At 41.4% G+C, this 21,904-nt stretch overlaps 2 long non-coding RNA genes across 6 annotated transcripts; one reads left to right on the forward strand and one right to left on the reverse strand.

Annotated features, from left to right (window-relative positions):
* Positions 1 to 2,872: 2,872 nt before the first annotated feature.
* On the reverse strand, positions 2,873 to 6,736 carry LOC114801947 (uncharacterized). The gene is made up of 3 exons (XR_003751667.1): positions 6,586 to 6,736; positions 6,261 to 6,275; positions 2,873 to 6,016 (listed from the first exon to the last, which is right to left on the reverse strand). It is a non-coding gene; the product is annotated as an uncharacterized LOC114801947 (long non-coding RNA).
* On the forward strand, positions 6,320 to 15,793 carry LOC114801923 (uncharacterized). 5 transcript variants are annotated; one of them, XR_003751662.1, is made up of 7 exons: positions 6,328 to 6,920; positions 7,703 to 8,122; positions 8,530 to 9,255; positions 13,645 to 13,768; positions 14,244 to 14,575; positions 14,985 to 15,184; positions 15,494 to 15,793. It is a non-coding gene; the product is annotated as an uncharacterized LOC114801923 (long non-coding RNA). The 5 variants fall into 5 exon arrangements; XR_003751663.1 differs by lacking the exon at positions 14,244 to 14,575 and having other exon boundaries at positions 6,320 to 6,920; XR_003751661.1 differs by having other exon boundaries at positions 13,645 to 14,575; positions 15,545 to 15,793.
* Positions 15,794 to 21,904: the final 6,111 nt, after the last annotated feature.

Here is a 21,904-nt window from a genome sequence, read left to right on the forward strand (position 1 = left end):
TTGCTCACATACTGAGAATTTCACGTCACAGAGGCCACAATGTGATGCATTTTTGGCAACTGCTGAAAGATATAAAAATATGATAGACACAACATAAAAGATACCTTAACAATCATTGCACCGCAATGTTAAAATCATGCAGATTTTGCACCTATATCCTTTCAGACAAATCTAACACTTACACACGCACATGCGTAGACCTTGCACAAAATAGTACACACACACACACACACATATATATATATATATATATATATAAATTATAATTTTTTTCTTCGTCTAGCACTTAACAATCTCCGAGCATGCTCTTTGCTGACAAGTTAGGCCTTATCAGGGCTCTTAGTTTTGTAAACTCAAAATTCTATAGAAATCGAACGAGAATTGCTGGTGTCTTCCTCTTGTAAGTCACTTTGGATAAAAGCATCTGCAAAATAAAGTAAAGTAAAAAAGATAGACAAGAAAACAAGTAAAAATAGATTCAGGAGAGATTTATTGTCAGTACAACAGTATACAGTGTATTGAAATACTGTTTCAAATCTATTTCTCTCAGCTACTTCACCAACACCACTCAGAATCACCACAACCATCAGCTTGCAACTTTGCGATTCCCTGTGACTCATTAACACATCTGTGGATGTGAACCAGGACCCTGAATGTTCACACACACCTCTCTGTCCAGATGGAGCAAATTCCAGCTGTATTACACCCAGACCGACACCTGCACGGCTCTGAAACCCTGGACCAAAACAACAGATTATCCTAAAGAGGCCCAAAGACTGGAACACATGGCTTCAAGGACGTGCAAGTATTTCGTTTTACGGTCTCAGTTATGTCAGGCCTCCTGCAATATCTGCAATGGGTCCAAAGAGTAGATTTTTAAGCTTTTATGTTGAAATTGTCCTTTGGTTTATGTTTTTCTTCCTGCCAGAAAGTGCAACAAATTATACTGAAAAGAATGGACATTTATAAGGAAAACAGTCTAAGATTTCGATTCAAGTGTTTGATTTAAAATTGGTTGGCAGTACCTAAAGCCAAAATAAATCCAATGCCACATGTATAACCTTGTGCAGGTCATTCCAGTAAAGCCCATCACCAGTATATATCCAAGCAGAACATATCCTGCAAATTTAACAGCTACTAAATGGGTCATAGCGAGGGCAAGATGTGCCTTTAAAAATGAAAAATAATCTGGCTAGACGAACGACAGAAAGACCGGCATTCTTTACTCGTTTCCAACTGGGCACAGTCTGTACCAGTGATAATCTCCCTGTTGCCATACCCCCCCCCTAATAAGCTGAAAGAGGTCTGAAGAGTAGGACATGTCTGCCTTTCCTGCGCAAGGAGAACAGGTTGCCTTCTCTGGTCCTCACTCCTGTCCAGGGAATACGTAGGAAACGGCAAGGCCTGTTTCACAGTGAATGGGAAACATGTTGCCCTAAAGAGGCAGCTTGTTTTGGAAGGAGTTTGAGGAAAACTGCCAGAACATTCCAGACATGAAGCCTTTTCTGTCAGCTTCCATTTATCTCTGCGAGTTGTCGTGCCACGCATTAGGTTCTCACTAAAATTGCTTGGCCTATTGCTCCGTTGCGTCACAAAGTCGCGTGATGCACTCCTTGTTCTGTTCACTATCAGAAGATGTTATCTACTAGGGCAGAACCAGCATGCCTCCCTGCTATGAGCACATAATGTTGTAATAAATGGAGTGAGGGATTTTTACTGCAGTTCTGACTGTCACGTTAATGAGGTTTTCCCCGTTTCACTGCCATCATTTTATTATTTTTTGCCTTTCTTGGACTTTGGAGATCAGGGAACATAATTCTGGTACTGAAGGAGCCCAAGAACTGAAGACATGTTCAGTTCAATCAAGTAGTATTTGCCTCTGCTCTTCTCAGGGCAGTGAACTGTTACCCAGTTCTCATTGCACTAAACAGGTCACTGGGCCTCAGCAAGCTTTCATCAGCTTTTGCATTTATTGTTCTAACGTAATGAACTGGAATTTTGAACAATGTTAGAAAAAAAAAAAGTATAATTCTGTTAATGCTTCTGACTGAAATCATAATAATAAAAAGTTCTCAAAATCTGACTAATATAGCCCTGAATGACGTGTTTAGATGGTAGTAGCCAAGAAATGAACACTCTTGCCTGCAAGGGCAATCCTGGACTGGTTGGTGCCCTGGCTGGGCGAATACCCCCTCTGGCATCCCTTTACACACACACACACACACACACACACACACACACACAAAACATCAACAATTGCATTAACATATTTTATTGTAAAAAATGTAAACACACACGCACGCAGTTGAAAGACCCAGAATTTGAAGGGGCTCCCATATTTTTCTCATATCTGAACTTCCAACAGACAGGGCATGTGTGAAAATACTACATGTGGAAGCCTCAGTTGCTCATGACAGAAGTCACTCTGTAGACCAAAGCGATGTGCACTTTTGCACATCACTGTGGCTGCAATGTTTGGTGTGTTCGGCGTGAGCTGGTCTTACTTCCAAGGACTTCCGGAATTTCCTCAATATTAAGAATCACCCAAACTCAAGTCACAAAACCCCATAATGACAACATGAAAAAAAGTGTAGTTGAGGTTTTGGCAAATTTATTAAAATGAAATATTAAATGTATTAAAAATAAAAAAATGGAGAAAGCAGAGAAAGCCCTTATCCAGAGAGACTTACAATCAGTAGTTACAGGGACAGTCCCCCCTGGAGCAACTATGGGTTAAGTGTCTTGCTCAGGGACACAATGGTAGTAAGTGGGATTTGAACCTGGGTCTATTGGTTCATAGGCGAGTGTGTTACCCACTAGGCTACTACCACCCTTTGCCATGAAGCACAAAATTGAGCTCAGGTGTCTCCTGGTTCCCCTGATCATCCTTGAGATGTTTCTGCAGGTTAATTGGAGTCCAGCTGTGGACGAAAAAAAGTCAATTGAACCTCTTTTGGAAAGGCACACACCGTAGCGTGACCAGAGTGATGGAAGCCTCTCAACAACAATTATTTCTTATATAGCCAAAAAAAAATCACATACAATCTGTCTCAATGGGCTTTCACAGGCCCTGACGTTGACACCCCCACACTTGAACCTTCTGCACAAGAAAAAAGCTCCACAAAAAAAAAGAAAAGAAGCAACCTTGGGAAGAAGGAAAACTGAGAGGGTCCCTGCTCCAGGGAAGAGTGAGCCTGCAATTGGCATCAATGCCGGGTTGGTAATGATTTGTCCAAAAAAAGAAAAATGTGAATTATAATGCTTCAGGTCCAGTTCAAGATCCCTGAAGCCGTAGCCATTACGGTGTTGGTGGCTGTGGTGACCCTCTGGTACATTTCATGCTGGGTCGTCTGGTCAGAAGCTCAGAAGGAACCAGGATCTAGGGCAACTCAGAGAGAAATAGATTAAACTTGGGTGATTGGGTATTCTGAGTGGTTAAGGTATTGTGTGCCTTCGCTTGTGGTTCGCTTTCCCTTGGTATCTAACCCCATGGTATTATAGTCAGCGTAAAATGAAATGTTATGTTCGTGTTTATGGTATGGAAATATTATGTTCTGTTTATGGTTGTAAATATTCACTATAAATAAAAGCACTGTTTGTATTTTTTGGTCTCATCCCTCTCCACACCTTTGTTGTGTTGATGAGAACATGACAGTCGAGTGGCGCCATTCCAAGATGGACTAAAAGACCAGGCTTTCCCCAGAAATTATTAATAAAGCCCACATTAATTTTTTTTTGCCCCCAATCAGATGTTTCACTGCTCCACTTCATTTGAGGTGTGGGGCCAGAGAATATTACTGCCTCCCAAATCTGCTTTGCTTAGTCCAGCATCTCTATAAAATTATTTTTGGTGATTTCCAATTGTCTTAACCGGCATCATTTGTGCCGACGTGAATTATGATTTTAGAATATGAATGTTTAACTTTAGCCAGCACTTCCAAATTTCTTCTGATGTCGGGCACTCAGGCTCCAGAAATACATCTGACTGGCGTTGCTGGTGTCTCTAATTTCACGTTTCATGGCAGGACTCTCAGACCATTAGAAACAAAATTCTCCGGTCTGAGACACTCTTGATGTGAACTCTTGATGCACTTGTGGGACAGTCGATGATGATTGCAGGGGTTTCTCCAGCGCTTGATTGCCTTGGGAGATCGAAAAGAGTGATGTAGCCCATCCAACCGTTGCTGTTCATAAAAGACTTTTCTCAGAACACTCGCAAAGCAGCAACAGAGGAGCTAATGGTATGAAGATATCTATGAAGCGAACATAAGATGCCCAATCAACTTCTTGTGCCCCAGGATTGCTTAGTGAAAGAAAGATGGGACGATCGTGACAGAAAATAATCACAGTGGTTTTTATTTGTCTTGCTTGTGCAGCACAGAAGGTGCAATTTCCGTAGTATTGGAAGAAAACAAGGCACCGCTCATCCTCAGGCCAACTCAACCCTTACAGTGAAACTTTGTTCTGGCAGCATTACATTTATACACGTTTATCTGATGCCCTTATGCAGCGCAAACTACAATCAGTAGTTACAGGGACAGTTAAATGTCTTGCTCAGGGACACAATGGTAGGAAGTGTGATTTGAACCTGGGTCTTCTGGTTCATAGGCAGAAGATCCAGTGGTCCTGGTAGTAGTCTAGCATCATGCTGTGGGGATGATCTTCAGTTGCAGGAACTGAGAGACTAGTCCAGACAGAGACATCCTGGATGAAAACTCTTCTGACTGTGTAGCCGCGTCAGAGGTTTAAATTCATTGCCATTGAAGAAAGAAATAGAGGGATAGGCATGTTTCCCCTCCCTCACCGACCGTGGTCTGTCTCTGAGAAAGTTGAGGATCCACTGAGAAAGTGATGGACTGAGACCCAGATCCTTCAACTAATGGTGAGCTTGGAAGGAATCATGTATTTTAAATTCTGAACTGTAGTCCACAAACAGCATCCTAACATAGTTCCCCCGCCCGTGTCCAGCTGATATGGGGTTATGTGCAGCAGACGGTTGATGGCATCGTCAGTGAAACCGTTAGTCTGGTACGCAAACTGTAGTGGATCCATGGTAGCGGGAAGCAGTGGTGGACCAAGTACACAAACTATTTACTTTTGAGTAAAAGTAAAGTTACCCAGGGTAAAATTTTACTCCAGTAAAAGCCCTCCAATTTAATTTCTACTTCAATAAAAAGTACAAATGTATTTGCCTTTAAAGGTACTCAAGTATCAAAAGTAAAAGTACAGTGATGTATTGTGGCTATAAAGTCTCATTTTAATTTACTGCTCATCTGTCCCTGCAGAGTTTCTAATGGATTAATAGACATTTTTGTTAATCATCTGTTCACAATATAATGGGTTTGGGTGATCATTACACCACATAACAATTTTAAGCATATAATATAAGCAAGATTAGATAGAAGATTTATTAGATATAGTCTACACATTTGAAAAGACTGGAAATACGATCACCTAAATCTATTCTGACCTGTTAATCCAGCACACGTAAAATACGCACCTCGCTGAAACTCCAGAATCTGTACGTTTTGTGCGGTAAACATGAAAAAAGATGCCATGACACGGACACATTTTTGAAGACTAACTGATAATCTGTCTGCATGCTTGGTTTGCATCATACTGTGCATGATAATACATTTGATTTTCCATACGTATAATAATTATCGTATTTGCAAGATAATTTCACCCTCAATAATCAATAATTCGCAAAATCCCATAATGTACGATCGATTTATCCCTTCGTTTTAAGTATCGCGCATCTGAACAGAGGTGCGCACCTGCGGCAGGACCGGGAGAGCAGGGAAGCTACAGCAAGTGAGGGAGGGCGGCGCTGGGCTTGAGGGGGCCAGACTCCGCGACGAGGAGCCGTGCAGCCGGGGAGGCAGGAGGTTCGGGAGTCACCGTGCAGCAGGCGTATTGGAAGACCGCTGGCTGGCTGGAGAAGTCATTCGCTTCGGCGGACCATGTGTCGGGGACGACGCGCGTCCTCTGGTGGTCAGGCGGAGCGTTGCCATCGCTGACAAGATATTTTATTAGCACGACAGAGTACAAATCTGTTTTCATCTAGACATACTTGGCTTGATTATGTGCATTTACAGCCAATCAATGCTCGATGTTGCACAAACTCAAACTCACGACCTGTGGTCCCCATCCGGCCTTTGAGATCATTTAATATAGATCTATTATTATGGCCAGGTGATTTGAAGCACTTGCAACTCACAAACTACAAATCCCACAATGCACTTCTTCAGTTGCCTTACCGAACGCGATCCGTTCTGCAGGTAAAAGAACACATTTAATGTTAAACTCTATAGGATTCAGTCTATGGTAATATGTGTTTTTAAAAGGAAATGTACAATAATCTCTCAAAAAAAAAACATTTAAACTGCTGGTATCATACTTCAACATTTAGGTTCTGGCAACATTTAAAACATATCCCATTATAATATTATCTGAAACGACAGCCATCGAATTGAAATGGGAAATTAGCTTTAGCTACTGCTGTTATGGGCACCGACGCAGGGGTTTCCCCAATCTGAAGAACTAATTTTGTTAGACAAACTAGCCATCAGAATTAAATCGTACCTCTTCCCGTTTCCTTAGAGTAGATGGTGAATTCTTGTAATCAGAAACCGCACGGGACCGAGGCAAACACAAAAGGCATTTGAAAATGATAGTCCTTCTTCTTTTCTACAACTTCGAAAAAGTCTTTCAGGTCAATAGCCGCGCGTTGTTATTCGACTGGTGCACTTACTCGTCGAATCCGCTTGAGGCGTCGCGGGAGACGCGTTCCACTGATCCCTCGCACTCTGGATGGAGACTTTCCCACCTGCTGCCCGCTGGCAGATGGTCTAGAAGTCTGCAGACTAGGACAGGTGTAATGGCGAGTGCCAAAGGACTGTTTAAGGACCAGGTAAAATGTACGTAATATTTTATTTCGTGTTTGTGTGAGGGTGTAAAAGATTTGGGGACGAACCGCGGTGTGTCCGTCGCCAGTAGTTGGTAGTTAGTGGGGGTAAATGTGGTAGAGAGAGGGACCGGCTTTGTTATAGCTGGCAGTGAGGACCGGCGGCACAGTATTAGCAGCAGTGGCCGTTCCTGCAGACCGCGGGGGAGCCGGGCCGCTTCTCTCCAGGGAAGGAACCGCGTTTTAATGTTGACTGGTATTTGGAATGAACGTGTGTGATTTATGAATTTTAGTGGCGGGTTAGAAAGCAGGCTGGGAATATTTGTGGTGATTTTGCACATTTTTTTGTGATTTGTAAATTGCTGTGACTCATATTAATTTTCTTGATGTGCACAAAACTGATCATAAGTCTGTGATACTGTGATATCTTTGCAGTTGAATTTACTATTTTTATCCTTGTATATTTATATTCCTGGCGGGATATGTGTTAGCCCTCGGGGAAGGACTATAAAATAAAAGTACCCCTTTGTTTTCTGTAAACATCGTTTCTGTAATGCATCGTTTGCATTTCCTTTCGCTGGATCTCCCCAGCGTTGTTAAAATTTAATAAAGGTGGTGCTAGCGTGCCGGAGTGGTGTGGTTACCTTAGATTCATATTTGCGATTCCCCTAAATGTGTGAATACTTTTATTTTGGTCACCTGTACTTTGTGCTGTTTAATTTATGTTTATTGTAAATTCTGTTTATTGTATTGTGCCACGTGGCGTTTGACAACGTGTGTGCCATTTTATGAAAGGTGCACGCTGGCTCCGGGCAGCTATTCAGCTTTTAGTCCCGTCGTGGGACTTGCCCCTGGTCCTCCCTTCGAGCCTCTGGAACAGGTGAGTGTGAAACTCCTGACCTTAAGACAGCTTTGCTTCTCACGTTGTCCTCAGCGAAGCGGGTGAGTGAGATTCATGCGTTCTCTGTTCACCCTTCTTGTATGAACTTCGGCCTGGGAGATGCTAGGGTTGTGCTGTCACCTAACCCTGCATTTGTTCCCAAGGTTGTAGCAGTGTGGAGCTGAGCGCTTTTCACCCCCCTCCATTTGCTTCAGGAGAAGATCGGAGGCTGCATTGTTTGTGTTCGGTACGTGCTTTGCGGGTTTACACAAACAGAACCAGAGTTTTCAGCAGGAGTGACCAGCTGTTTGTGTCCTGGGCTCCTCCATACAGAGGTAAGCTGATTTCATCTAATCGTTTATCATGCTGGCTGGTGGAGGCAATCAGCATGGCCTACCATGCACGGGGTCTCCTGCCCCCGCAGGGCCTTAGGGCTCATTCCACTAGAACCACGGCTAGCTCTTGGGCTTTATTCAGGGGTGTTTCTGTACATGATATTTGTGCTGCTGCTAACTGGGCAATGCCACACACACTTAATAGATTTTACTGACTTGACGTCCTTCCGCAATCGGTCACGCTGAGGACGTTAACGCAACAACTATCATCTGGATTCTGTAATAATGCTTTATTATGTGTTTCGTCAATATAAGACCTCAATTAAGCATATGTAGCAGGGAAGTTATGTATTTTTGTTTTCGTTTCCTTGTATATATGTTGTGTAATTTTTTTTTATGTGTGTAAGGGGTTTTATGGGAACACCTCCTGTAGGCATGATATTGCATCAGCCCGATTCTCCGGCCAGACGAGAAGGGTCTGGCTGCAACCACTGTGGAGCTCCACAGTAGGTAGAAACACGTGGCCTGCACGTGATACAGTGCATACTACACGAGTGTATCGTACATTTTGGTACAGAGTCGTTCCTATACAAATGTGCTGTTAGTAATTTAGAAAACTGATCATGTTGGCACTTTTAAAAAACAAATTTTTATCATGCACTGTGGCAGGCAAACACAGACATGTTTATTTCCTTGGCCTGGTCTCTAAACCACATTTTGCATTAGAATATAATGTTGGCATATAGTAGACAGTATCATATGTATTTGTTTTTGTGTGTTATGTTTTCTGCTAAAACATGAACTGGCTTTTTTTTTTTTACAGCCAAAGTGTATTTGAACTTAATCTGTTGTCTAGTACATTTTCTCTGCTTTATCAGTGTGGTCAGTGGAATAAGGATCTCCGCACTTTGAAAACATAGCATAAAGTAGCATCAAAATAGTTCAAATGTGTATATGGTGTTTATCTGCAATCTGTAATTCTGCCTCAAAGCCAGCATTGCAGGAATGCACAACATGTTGCAGAAGACTCTTTCACTGCCCTCTGTGCCCCACTTTCAGCCCTACTGTCAGGGCAAAGATTGAGGAACATGATGAACATAAATGGACACATTAAAATGCTTTGCCTTTCAAAGGTATGTTGGTATTAAATATAATTTATAGATATAAATATATTCATCAAGTCATCAAGTCAGCTTTATTGTCAATTCTGCCACATGTACAGGACATGCAGAGAATTGAAATTACGTACAAGTAACCCATACAAGTAACATTAAATACAAAAACAGTAACAGTAACATTGAATACAAAGTATAAATACTATTAAAAACACAATATACAATTTTGAAAACACCATATACAAATAAGGGCACATGGTGGAGAGTGCAAAGACCATGTAGTGCAACAGAGGTAAGTTTAAAGTGACGAAGTGACAAGTGAGGTAGTTGGCAGACCAGAGCTGCACAGAGTGACCGGTGCATGGTCAGTTCGTGTGTGTAAGGGTTCAGAAAGTTTGTGGAGCTGAAGAGGGGAGTGGGGGCAGAGCCGGGAGGGAGTTGAGTTTCCTGACAGCCTGATGGGTGAAGCTGTCCTTCAGTCTGCTGGTCCTGGCCTGGAGACTCCCCAGTCTCCTCCCTGATGGCAGCAGGCTGAAGAAGGTTTGAATTGGGTGGGTGGGATCAGCTGCTATGCAGAGGGCTTTCTTGGTGAGGCGTGTGCTGTAGATGTCTTGGAGGGAGGGGAGAGGGACACCGATGATTCTCTCAGCTGCTCTGACTATGCGTTGGAGAGTTTTTTGGCAGAAAAAAGCTAGAATATATATAGAATAAAGCTAGAATATATATAGTTATATGCACTTAATTTCAGCACTTCTGCAGTCTCTTTGTTGACTTAAAAGTATCTCCTCCTGCACGCCCTCTCAGATCAGCAAACGAAAGGAGACTTAAAAATTCCTTCTTCACGGGGTCTCCGATTCCAATCATCTCTGTTCTCCGTTGTTGTCCCTGGCTGGTGGAACAACCTGCCCTCCTCCACACGACTAGCCGAGACTATCACCACTTTTAAGAAGCAGGTGAAAACCCTCTTGTTCAAAAAATATTACAGACAAATCTAACACTTACACACGCACATGCGTACACATTGCACAAACAATACAAAAATGTATAAATACACTATAATTTTTCTTCGTCTAGCACCTAACAATCTCTGAGTATGCTCTTCACTGACAAGTTTGAGCCTTATCAGGGCTCTTAGTTTGTAAACTCAATATTCTATAGAAATTGAACGGGAATTGCTGGTGTCTTCCTCTTGTAAGTCGCTTTGAATAAAAGCGTCTGCTAAATAAAGTAAAGTAAAGACTTAAAAGTTGCTTATTTAGATTATTTAGATTAAATTGTAATTTTTTTGTTGTTGAACTTTATGTACAGAATCTACAACAGAGTGAATAAAATAGATGTATTCATAGTTGAGGTCCTAGTGAACTGGAATTGATCTCTTCATCGATGGTAACTTCAGCACGTTGTAAGTAGCTCTGGATAAGGGCGTCTGCCAAATGCCGTAAATTTAAATGTAAATGCTTATCACATTGAACAGTTCAGTGCATTCATCAGCAAGAAAAAGCTTGTGTTTTTATTAAATATATTTTTCTTTCCTGTTCACCACATTGCTTGATTGCACTTGTGATCCATACCCTTTTTTGCATTCTATATAACTATGTTTATATGTAGACAAACTTCTATGCCTGGGCAGGCTGCCATGTAGGGCGAAAGGACACTTTCACTGCCCTGTCTGTAACAGGACAATCATATGACGTGGTGATATGGCAAGGCATTTTTTGTAATGTCAGCATTCTTCAATGCCAAGTCAGCCTCCACTGTCAGGACTGCTCTTCGCTGCACTCTCCGAGGAGGCCCGTCAAGAAGCTATCTTGATGGAAATGGTGGTCCTGAAATTCCAAGGCTGCGGCATGCATAAGAAGACAAAGTTGCCCACATGACACATGTTCCACTTTGTGTGAGGGTAGATTTTGGTGAATCCTCCTTACAGATATGTTTCTCTGTATTTGAGCCTGAAATACACAGTTTCTGCCATCATTCAGAAGAATACCTGGCATTGTGCTTGTGCAAAGCCACGAATATCTAGCCCTCATAAAAGCATCGCTAAATGGCATCTCTTTCAGACACCGAGAGCTCTTTCAGTCAAATGTGCCTCTACCATCAGGCTAAAACAGAGTAAGTTACCGGAAGTCAGTCAGGTCAGTATTCACTTTAAACACTAGTGTAATTAAATGGTCAGTGACTTTTGACTCACTGTTAAAATAACTGTTCTGCATCAGAGAATAGCTAAGTTTTTATCTCCATTTGCTTGATTGGGTTGTCCAAAATAAGGCGCTTTTCCATGGACGTAACCACGCCAGAATATCTGTCCTTAAATAAAGAGGACCAGCAGAGGGTCTTAAGAGACAGGCTGGAGGAAGAAGAGACTGAGGCATGGGACTTCTTCCTCTTTGTTTTTCAGTGTGCAGAGGACATTTTCTAAAGGCATGTGTTGACGAGCAGGGACTAAGGGTCAATGCTATGTTTGAGACATAATGGATGGAGGAAGGCACTGGCTGTTTGTTTTTTAATGTGTTGTTTAAAAAAATACAAACTTTCAATTAAACTTGTTTCAAAAATGTGTTCACTTGTTTCCATGTTTATACTTATAGTACTAGACGTTAAAATGAAAGATTAGTGTAAATGTAACAGCATTTTTAATTAGAACCACGTTTATTACTACATTTCGTTGCCCTGTACTTGTACATGTGTAATGACAATAAAGTTAAATCTAATCTAAAAAAAAATTTCTCAGTAACATCACCAGTAACAAAAACGCAATTTAGTTTTTGCTGTCGATTGTTCTTAATGTATCTATTCTTAATGTACATTCTGGATTTTTAAACATTGTATTCCAATATAATGCAATACAGGATACAACACAAAAACAACAACTGTGTTCAGTTTTGAAGTCATGAGTTTCCACCTACTGTGGAGCCCCACACACTTACTTTTTTATATCGAACAAAAGGTAAATGTGGTTTCTTGTTTAACTTGTAAAAATGTGTACATACATTGGTTGTTGTGCCCACATTTAAAATGACTTGGGGGGAGCACAAGTCATTTTATTTATTTATTTTTTGAAGGTGGAGAATTAAAAAAGGGCCACAAGAGTTAGAAATAGTTGTCATTGTCATTGTCATCCATCCCAGTAGCAACACTTGTACACAATTCTAAGATCTAAGTCAGGAAAGCTGCCCTGACGCGTGCGCTGTGTGTAGTAGCCAGTCTACACATAAGCAGGTGTGTGTGTGTGTGTGTGTGTGTGTGTGTGTGTGTGAATATAAATATATATATAATCTAGTTTCAGAAACTTGACGTTAGCCAGACTAGAGCGGCGGTGTCCTGCCAGATTACCCTACCTATCAGAATGTCCTACCCTTGGCCAATGCACATAGTTTAGAATCACGGTCGTGTTTTGGTCGCGTCTATCATTCTGGCACACCACCAAATAAAGGTAATAAACTGTACATAATTAGTATCATTTATGAATACAGTTTGGGTGCAGTTCACTCCACAATGTAGCTGTGGTGCATGGACGTATGATTTGAGTGTAGTTTTCTGTTGCTGTTTCTTTTTAGTTGAGACTGCATATAAATGATAAATGTATAAGTTGCTTCAGGCTGAATGTCGCTATATTCTCCATTTCCAGTGTGGTAATGCAGCAGGGTTTTGTGCATTTTTACACTGACTGGTTACCGAAAGTAATGTATGATATTGTCTCTTTGGCCAGATGGTAATATTACTTTTCACTACATGCTCAGCAGTTTTATTGATGTAAAAAACTTCACTGCTGCTGCTGGTCAAGTCAATGTGCAATGAGCTGATGCAGTCCTTAGTACATTTCAAAGTATTTTGAAGGAAAAACAGAAATATAATTCAATGAATTGCATTTACTTTTGCCATGGGTTTTCTGCACAATTATTCAAAGGGGAATTGAATGTGCAAAGCGCTGACTTAATTCAATTGTTAAAATAATAAATAGAATAAAAAGGCACTGAATTGCAGTTCGTTGTTGCAAACTGTCAGACCGCTCGTCACTGCGGGCCTTCAGTAACTACGTCACTTTCTTTGTTCCTCACAAGCAAAATCCATTCAACCGAGTGATTTGTTCATTTAGACATTTAGCCACTTGGAGAAGCTGAACAACGGTCTTCTCACCTCCATTTCATTTGCATGTTTCGTGTGAGTTGATACACTCGCTTTAAAGATTAAATGAGGAAGTGACGTAGTTAGCAGCCTTGATGAGCGATCTGACCGTTTTCAATACAAAATGCAGTCTAGTGAATTGTTCATGAAATGAACTTGGGATTACATATACAATGCAATATACTCTCATTATTGCAAGATAAATAATGTGTGTGCAACAGTTTTTATGACATCATAATTTAAAATCTGTAAAATCTAAAATTCACACTTTTCCTCTTTCAGAAATAACATGCAGTGTAAAGTTCTGCACGTTCTGCACTTCCAATCAAGAGGGTCTGCAAATGGGTGAAGCAAATACAGATTAACCACAGAGGACCAGATTGTGTCTGCAGCTTCAAAACCCCAGGTAGATCCCACCGATCTCGTTGTCATCCTAAAGAAGAAAACTGGATTGTGTGACTAGGGCATTAAGGAAGCGGCCCAGTAATCAGAAAGTTGCCCAATCTGCCGGTAATAAAAAAAAAAAGGCACTGATAATCATAATGGAATTGTGAGACCAGTGAAGGTTCACACCTCTAACTATTGCTGAATCTGACAAAGGGTTATTAATCACAAGACAGATGGAGGCATGGTACATGGAACACTACAGGTCCTATGAGCTAACTGAAGACTGTTATGCATCAGTAGATCTCTTTGATATTGATTTTCTGAATGACCATGTTTTCTCAAACCTGTTCATTTGGAGGAAATGTGTTTGTCACTTTGAATAGTATGTTATGTATTGTATTCTCCTTTAAATAAACTCCTGCATATTTAAATGTACTGTGTGCTCTGGAAAATATCATTTCTAGATAGACCTGTTCCTCATGTGCATTGTACAGTGGGTCTGCAACTAAAAAAGCAGATGAAGCTGGCTGTGAAGAGGTCTGTGTTAATAAGAGGAAGGTGAAGGGTCAACTACCTTCCTAACCATCCGATTGGTGAAGATGATGACATCTTAAAGGGAGAGCGTTTAAACCTGTTAGAGGCAATGAAAAACGGATAAGGGATCCATCTTTTATATGGCAGAAAGTGCAGATGCAGAACAACAGCCCCCAGCTCCTATGAGCTCCAACCAGGTGAATTCTTCACGGACATAATTGTCCAACCTGATGATGTCCATGGTGATGGACTTTCTGCCAATGCCGCCGCTAATGCCGACTCCGCCCCAATGGTATGTGAAATCCAGGAGCGATGGCCAGCTCTGTTTTGTGAAGATCAGATCTGTGAATCTGTGTGTATGTATATACATTTATTGTTTGATATACTGATTGTTTGATCTAACCAACAGATATGGATATAAGTACATGTCACAATTCCTGGGACGGTACAGTACTAAAAGGGGGATGTTTGGACCAGAAATGGATAATGTACTTGACAGGCTGGAAAATGAGATTCTTCATCCAAATATAGTTTATAAGATTTGGTTCTGTGCTTGAAATACTCAATACAGTGCTACATTTGGTCGATGACGATTGATTCGGTGCAATTTAATTGTAAATTTATTTTCAGTCTCTTGACATCATGGCACACTGCAGAGCAGCTGTTATCAGTATCTAAACCAGGTTTAATGTTTTACCCAGGTCACGATAAAGTGGAGGAGCAAACCAAGGGAATGAAAGCATCTTGAAGATGGTCTAAGGCAATTCCTCTTTTACCAGCTATGACCAGCATTGCCATTGTGTTGGAAGAAGCTGCTGTGCTTAAGGAAATTCCAGATCTGTTTGGACTGCTGTTTGCATTGAATATGGAGTTTCCCAGAGAGGTGAAATACACCTTTCAGGTAATAGAGAAGATATTCTTGGAATTGAACACACAATGCTAATCTTGGTCCCTCTTAATTTATGCAACATATATTGTTCTGAAGAAATTTTGTTTACAGTTGTTTTATTTACTATATTCAGGCAGTTTTGTGGAATTGAAACTCCAATTTACAGGTTATCTCAGAAATACACTAGTGCAATGAGAAATGTGTACATTTTACTGAAGTAGTTTGTTTTTTCATTGACAGCAGGTTTTTTATGTTCATGTGAGTTATATTCATCTAAAGTTAGGCATTATTTAAAACATTTTATGTATTTGCTTTTCTTAGGGTTTGTAGTGCTCGGGTTCTTATTGTTTTACTAAAATCTCTCAATAGAAGAAACAAGCCAAGACAGGAACTCAAGAGCCAGTTTGGAGGCTTCATGGCATCCATTTATTTACAGGCTAAGCCCAAACTTTACACACTCTACTCCACCAAGATTACATTTAGTATTCTTTAAAATGTGCCGTTTCTGTTCAACCTTTTCCAAAGTTGTCCAAATGGAAGATGGATGATAACATTTTAAAAGGCTGTGAATGATTCATGGTTTGTGTTTAATTTGGAAACAATATATTACTACAACTTAAATGTCTCGTCTCTTTTCATTTAAACCACAATGTAATTATGCTTTTATTTTATATGAAAACTTCATATGAAAGACAATAATAATATTCATATTTACATTTAGCAACTCACTATGACTAATGGCATCTTGAATTCTTATATAATGTTTTTGTGATTTTAATGCTGACAATAAGCCTTTTGCAATATCTGCTTTGTTCCACCTCAGGAACATCTCCAGGTTTTGTCCATCCCTCACTGACTCTGCAGCTGTAGCTCTTATCCACGCATTCATCAATTCTACTGTAATGGCCTGTTTGGTCTTCCCATGAAAGTCCTTGACAGGATATAGTATGTGCAAAACTCAACTGCTGGAGTTCTCACTCGTACAAATCCTTGACAGAACATCACTCCTGCCATAACCTGCCTGCACTGGCTACCGGTCAGGCTTTCTAAATTTCTTCAAAATTTCTACTTTTAACCTACAAATGTCTCCATGCTGCAGCCCCTCAGTATTTATCTGAAATGTTGATCCCTACACTCCATCTCGGAATCTGCTGTCCACAGATTACTCTCCATCCTTCACACCAAGCTGTGCTCTTTCGGTGATCGAACTTCTGCCTCTGCTCTTCTGTCTGGATAAAAGGGAGTATCAGGAACCTAAATGCTCTGTCTGCAATACAACTAAACACTGAGGAAACTGAGGAGTCACTTTACATCTGCTGTTATTTCATCAGTGTAAAATAACAGCAGTTCAAGAGAACTGATGCATGAATAAAACTGTGCAGATTAAGAAATCTTGTTTGTAATTTATTTGAGTTATTTTCGCTCCTCCACCAAAAACATGGAGCCCTGCTGTGTTACTGGGACAGGACGTAATTCTGCTGCGAGGCGGTGAAGCGGCGTCGCCACCTGGTGGCAGCAGCAGGGATTTATTTACACGGCGCGACGACAAAAAATTTAAAATAACGGACAATTTTTCCATATATAACGCGGTGATCCGGACACGCCCCTTTTATTCTGATCTTCAGCTTGGAGAGTAAGGTAGGTTCACGTTCCGCGTGTGAAAAGCTCCTTATTCAATGCTTTTTGCTGTATTTCTATGTCTCTGACAATGATGCTGTTTAGCCGGCAACATTGTTAAACAAACTAAATTCAGGTTCTTTATTAAAAAGAATTAAACTTCATGTTAATGTTTGTTGACGGTCGCGTTACCATGACACCCATATGACCCTGTTTAGCTAAATGGCGCTAGTCTCAAATGTACCTTTCAATGTTACATCCTGTAAAAAGGCTGTATTTTATTGTGCAAGTATTTGTAAACGGGAGGTCGGTGTGCAGCGGCGGGAGGGGAGGGTGGGTTGCCGACGTGACTCTTGCTTGTTAAATGGCTGCAGCTACTTGACTGAAGTTCACAGAAGCACCCAGACACTCGGGTCTTAAATGAATGTTCTTCTTTTATCAAAATCTTCCCCGATTATTTTTTTGTGTAGGAGCTGCCAACATTGTTAAACTAAATTCAGGTTCCTTATTAAATAGAATTAAACTTCATGTTAATGTTTGTTGACGGTCGCGTTACCATGACACCCATCTGACCCTGTTTAGCTAAATAGCGCTAGTCTCAAATGTACCTTTCAATGTTACATCCTGTAAAAAGGCTAAGTATGTCTTATTTTTATTGTGCTAGTATTTGTAAACGGGAGGGGATGGTGGGTTGCCGACGTGACTCTTCCTTGTTAAATGGCTGCAGCTACTTGACTGAAGTTCACAGAAGCACCCAGACACTCTGGTCTTAAATTAATTAAACTTCTTTTATCAAAATCTTCCCCAAATTTTTTTTTGTGTAGGAGCTGCCAATATTGTTAAACTAAATTCAGGTTCCTTATTAAATAGAATTAAACTTCATGTTAATGTTTGTTGACGGTCGCGTTACCATGACACCCATCTGACCCTGTTTTCATGTGACACATCTTGGCCATACCCTGCTAGCATTTGTGACGTTAGCATGCTAGCATTAACATGCTAATTTTTCAACATGTACTAAACGTCACCAAATTTATTGTGATGCATCTTGGCCACGCCTTGTTAGCATTTCTAATGTTAGCATGCTAACATTAGCATACTAACAAGCTAACTTTTTCAACATGCTCTAAACTTTACTGAATTTCACATGACACTTCTTGGCCATGCCCTGTTAGCATTTTTGATGTTAGCATGCTAGTATTAGGATTTTAACATGCAAATTTTTCAACATGCACCAAACATCACCTAATTTATTGTGACGTATCTTGGCCACGAAATGTTAGCATTTCTGATGTTATCATGCTAACGTTAGCATGCTAACATGTTAACTTTTCCAACATTCTCTAAACTTTACTGAATTTCACGTGACATATCTTGGCCCTTTTAGGGACACATGCCCTTTTAGCATTTTTGATGTTAACATGTTAACATTAGCATGCTAACATGTTAATTTTTTTATATGTTTCAAACACCACCAAATTTCACATGACCGCCTTAATGGTGTTAGTCTGACAACAACTTTTACAGTATAAAGGCTGAATTAAGTGTCATTTTTATTGTGCTAGTTTTGGTCATTTATTAACATTTTTAGTATAAATTGGAGCTCGTGTGCAGCGGTGGAAGGGGAAGGTTGGTTGCTAACACTGACACTCCCTTGTTAAACGGCTGCAGCTACTTGACTGAAGTTCACAGATTGTGAAGTTCACAATTGTGTTGGATCCCTCGACATGAGTAAACAAACTAAATTCAGGTTCTTAATTAAATATCATATTAATGTTTTTTTTGACTGACGTATTTTCCATGACAACTATCAGTCTTTTTCCTGAATTTCTGTCTCTCTGTCACTGACACTGTTTAGTCACAAACATGGGCAAACACACTAAATTTAGGTTCCTTATTAAATAGAATTAACCTTCATGTTAGTGTTAGATGACAGTCGCATTACCATGACACCCATCCAACCCTGCGCTCGTCTCACTTGACTTATACTTCACAGACACTCAGGTCTTAAATGAATGTTCTTCTTTTCTCTCGTTCAGAACCTTGAGCGATAGTGAGCGAATCATTCACTCTCATCAGCGACCATTTTCAGACAGCTATTCAATCTGTCATCAGCGACCGTTTCTGGTCAGCCAGCGCACCGCTGCAGCGACCATTTTCGGTCAGCCAGCCAACAGCGACCGTTTTCGGTCAGCCGGCCAGCCAGCAGTGACTGTTTTTTCCGGTCAGCCAGCAAGCCAGCAAGCCAGCCAACAGCGACCATTTCTGGTCAGCCAGCCACCAGCCAGCAGCGACCGTCTGGTCAGCCAGCCACCAGCCAGCAGCGACCGTCTCTGGTGAGCCAGCCAGGCAGCAAGCAGCAACCATCTCCGGTCAGCCAGCCAGCAGCGACCGTCTGTGGTCAGCCAGCCAGCAGCGACTGTCTGTGGTCAGGCAGCCAGCAGCGACCGTCTTCGGTGAGCCAGCCAGCCAGTGGCAACCATTTGCCGGTCAGCCAGCCAGCAGCCAGTAGCGACCGTCTCTGGTCAGCCAGCCAGCAGCCAGTAGCGACAGTGTCCGGTCAGCCAGCAAGGCAGCCAGTAGCGACAGTCTCCGGTCAGCCAGCCAGGCAGCCAGCAGCGACCATCTTCGGTCAGCCAGCCAGCCAGCAGTGACCGTCTTTGGTCAGCTAGCCAGGCAGCCAGCAGCGACCGTCACCGGTTAGCCTGCCAGGCAGCCAGCAGTGCCCGTTTCTGGTCAGCCAGCTAGCTAGCCAGCCAGGAAGCACTGTCATGGGCCGTCATTTTCTCCAGGACTTCAAGTTGTTGGAGATCATAGGAGAAGGCAGTTTTGGGACTGTCTATAAGGTAGAGCAATAGGAGACGTGACAACTTCAGCAAGGGCTTTTTATCTGCCCTTGCATTAAATTCAGTGTGGGGTATCCGCTCCCCTTGTTTTATTTTAATATTAAAAGTAAAAAGGGTAACAATGACTGTGAGAATTAGCATGCTCTTTATTTACACTGAAAATAAACATTTGTAATTGTTTATAAATATATATCTTTATTTCACAATGTGCACACCAAATGTAGAACACAGAGAGCAGTATGTTTCAGAGTTGCATCACTTTTTATGTGCACAGCCTTTTCTTGGCTTTTTTTTCATTTGTGCTTAATATTGTTTTGGGACATTGGGGAAAGGGTTGTGTTTATAGTGTGTAGAAGAGCAACTGACATTTTTTTTTGCTCTTTGTGCTGCAGGCTCAGAATCGGCAATCAGGCAAAGAGGTGGCTGTGAAAATTATGCAGAGCTGTAATGGAGGTGAGAGAAAGACTTTGTGTGTGTGAGAGAGAGAGAGTGGTGTATTTGGTGTGTGTGTATTGGTGTATGTTTTTCTTTTGTTTGAGGATGCGTGAGTTGGTACAAGATTGTGTGTGTATCCTGGTTTTATTGTGAATAAATGTCGGTGTTGTCTGTCTTTCTGCAGGTGGCCTGCAGGAGATAGCGCTGCTGAATGAGTGCGACCATAAGAACATCATAAAATTTCATGGCGCCTACTTGCAGTAAGTAATGTGGAGAGTGGGGTGGGGATGGTTTTATATAGTTTTTATATCTGAATATGATGAACACAATAGAGCATCCAGAGTTTTCTTCCACGTTGCATCACAGAGCGACCTACAGCTTGAGTGTTTCTGTTTCTAAAACCTTGTGATTATGTGACTCATTGTCTTTCATCTAGGAACCGTGAGACCCTATTTGCTGCCACAGAGCTCTGTGCTGGGGGCTCCTTAATTGAGCTTTATCAGGGTAATGCTTCAGCAATGTTCAGTGTGTGTTTTCTTCTCCTGTATCTTTAGGGCGGTATTTCATGTTTTGCGTTGTTGTCTGGACAGATTTTGGTGGAGCATTTAATGAGGAGGAGACAGCTTATGCCTGCCGGGAGGTCTTACAGGTAACAAAACTTCATCTCCACATACACACAGCAATCCTTTATACTTTAGCAGATCTATATGTGATGCACTCCCTGTTTGCGTCCACTAGGGGCTGAAGTACCTCCATGCAAACAACATCTTCCACCGCGACATCAAGGTTTGTTATCACTCACTGACACCAAACACAAGTGATGAGGCTTTTTTACTGTCTGATCTGAAAGAGGAGAGCACAGGTATATTATTGCTAGTGTACTCTCTTATCTAACCTGTGAGTGTCTGCATGTTGGTCAACAGGGAGACAACATCCTCTTGAACGATGTTGGCGATGTGAAGATCTGTGAGTACTGACTTCCAAATTATTCCACCACTTCCTGTGTAGAGCAAGAAAGCTGGATGAATGATTAATTTTTCATTCATAAATATAAGTACAATCAGTGTGGATATGGTAATTTTTAAAACATCTTTTACTGTAGGCGATCTGGGCTTAGCAGCCAGATTAACAGACCCCAGTTCCAGGGCCCAGTGTGTTGGAACATTGCAATGGTAAGATTCTTTGTAAAGCAAAAATGTATCCTTGTGTCTGTGTGGTGTGTGTCACTGTACTCACTTTTCCCTGTCTGTCTGTGTGTGTGCGTCTTTATTTATAAAGGATTGCCCCCGAAGTCCTCTGTGCCACGAGAGATGGCAACTATAATGAGCGCTGTGACATTTGGTCGCTGGGGATGATGGCGATTGAGGTCGCAGAAGGCTACATTCCCCACAGCTCCATGAGCAATGATTGGTAAACACACACACACTCATGAACACAAAATGTAAGCATACACACTTTTCATTAACAGCAGAGTAAGTGCAAGCAATGAATGTTTATTTAAAAAAATGATCCACCTACCCCATGTGTGTGTATTCTCAAGGTTTATGTACTTATTTGTGTCTGTTTGTGTGTTTTCAGTATTCAAACTTACCTAAAGTCTGAGTTCATGGTGCCACCCAAGCTGCGGGAGGACGGAAATTGGTGAATGTTTTTGTCACACCAAAACACACACACACACACACACACACACACACACACACACACACACACAGTCTTTACTAGAGCATTATAATTAAACCAGACTGTTCTCTTCTCAGGTCTCCAGAATTCAAGGATTTCATCAACCAGGCCCTTATTCGAGATCCATGCAGCCGACCTTCTGCAGAAGAATTGC

This window comes from Denticeps clupeoides, chromosome 1 (assembly GCF_900700375.1).
Source record: "Denticeps clupeoides chromosome 1, fDenClu1.1, whole genome shotgun sequence".
Classification (NCBI taxonomy): domain Eukaryota; kingdom Metazoa; phylum Chordata; class Actinopteri; order Clupeiformes; family Denticipitidae; genus Denticeps; species Denticeps clupeoides.